Here is a 2,177-nt window from a genome sequence, read left to right on the forward strand (position 1 = left end):
ATTTTCTTTCTTGAAATAAAGTTAACCATGAGTTGACTGGCAAGAAAGTTAATTTGAGTGTAGCTGGGCCTTCTATATCCCTGGGTGGTGAAAATTGTTTGTGATCAACTACTAATCTAAATGCTGATGGTTTGAACCCACCCAGTGGCACTGTGGAAGAAAACACTGGTGATCTGTTATCATAAAGATTATACAGCCCAGAAAACTCTATGAAGTAGTTCTACTGTGTGACATAGGGGGATACCATGAATCTAAATTGACTTGATAGCAACCGGGTTGGTTTAGTTTTTTTTGGGGGAAATTCTAGGTGTTTTGTGCATCAGAGCACAAAAACTGTTCAGGGCAACAGTTTCAGCAAAAAGAATCTGCATATTTATACTCTAGTATCATAGAATTAATTTCAGAACCTTCATCCCAGGATATTATCTGCAGGTAGAGCCTTTCCTTGACCATTAATATACAAACAGTTACTCATTCTTAACTCTTTTCTTTAAGAAATATTTCTGATTATCCATTCTGTGCCCTACATTTGCAATATTGAGGAAAATAGACATATTTATTCTCTCATCAAGCTTAAAAGAGCCAGAAAAAAAGGGAAAATATGATTTGTGGTAAATTCTATAAATAAAAGAAATAGGATGTTAAGATAGACAATATATATCTGTTGGGGAAAGCAACACTACTATAAAAAATGTGATCAGTCTGACATGGGAACATCTTTACTGTACCTGACATGGAAACAAGAACTACATTGGTAGAGAGATGTGAGGAAGACTATGTACTTGGATCACCAACTGAGGATCTGTGAAAGGGGATCACAGAGAGGGAGTAAGGTTTGGGAGGTTCTACAGTTACAACAGTAGATTGGGAACTTCAAATGAACACATATTCTACTTGGAAGAGAAAATAAATAAGTTATATCATAGACAATGATGCTAGCTATTATTACTCTTGCACTTGATTATTTTCATTCATGCTGAGCTATTTTATATGCCATTTATTCATTTTGAAAATATTTTTAGAGTAGTGACTAAGAGCTAGAGTATGTTCTAGGCTTAGAGCATAATATTAAGTATAATCAGATATAGATCTCACCCTGGTGGGCTTATAATCCTTTAGGGGTGTGGAGTTAGATAATTACATAAGTACTATATTACAGACTAATTAAATAGGTAGGGGCTGATAGTTTCTGTTGAGTCATCTCAAACTCATGGTGATCTTATATGCAAAAGGACAAAATGTTGCCTGCTCCTGCATCATCCTTATGATTACTGACATGGTTTTGTCAGCCCAACGTGGCTATTATGTCCATCCATCTGACTAACGTTAGTTACACCCTCGTTTGCTCTCTAATTCACTAAGTGTGATGTCCTCCTCTAGCTATTGATCCTTCCTGATAACAAGTCCAAAGTAAATCAATCAGACAGTATTCTGTTTTGATCCGTAAGGTTTTCATTGACTAATTTTTGGAAGTAGATCATCATTAATTTCTTCCTAGTCTGTCTTAGTCTGGAAGGTCTACTCAAACCTGCCCACCATAGGTGACCCTGCTGGTATCTGAAACACTTGTGGCATAACTTCCAGCATCATGGTGACACATAACACACCTCGGTGTGATATACTGACAAAAGGGTACTGGACAAATAAACTGATTGAAAGAGTAGAAAATTATTATTTTATTTTGAGAAATATCTCTTATCTCTGAGAAAGTGGGTTTGAACCTAAGCTATGAAGGTAGAATGAATTTAAGTACAGAATGTACGTGTGTGTGTGTGTTTGTGTTTGTGTGTGTGTTAGGGTCATCGAGATAATCCAGAAGAACATCAGGTGCAGAGAGAATGGAACATCAGCAGTGGTGGTGGGGAGGCAAAGAATCAGGAGGTACAACATAAGTTCAGAAGAGGATCTAAGTCATACAGTGCCTTTTAGGAAGATGAAAAAACAAATTCACTGCCATTGAACTCATTCCAACTCATAGCAACCCATATTTTTTTCAAGGCTATACATCTTTACAGAAGCACACTGCTTCATCTTACTTCTGTGGAGTGACTGGTGGGTTTGAACCACCAAGCTTTTGGTTAGCAGCAAATGTCTTAACCATTGTACCACCTGAGCTCCTTTTAGGAAGACAGAAGATTATATGTATATGTATATATGTGTGTATATATACATATTAT

The 2,177-nt window shown here is 36.6% G+C and overlaps 1 protein-coding gene across 1 annotated transcript in view; it reads left to right on the plus strand.

The window, feature by feature from the left end:
* The window catches only part of SPINK14 (serine peptidase inhibitor Kazal type 14 (putative)), a 5,542-nt gene that overhangs the window by 1,761 nt on the left and 1,604 nt on the right, over window positions 1-2,177 (plus strand). The window lies entirely within an intron of this gene.

The sequence above is a fragment of the Orycteropus afer genome, unplaced genomic scaffold, assembly GCF_000298275.1.
Source record: "Orycteropus afer afer isolate SDZICR_OR568_19922 unplaced genomic scaffold, OryAfe1.0 scaffold00110, whole genome shotgun sequence".
NCBI classification, from domain to species: Eukaryota; Metazoa; Chordata; class Mammalia; order Tubulidentata; family Orycteropodidae; genus Orycteropus; species Orycteropus afer.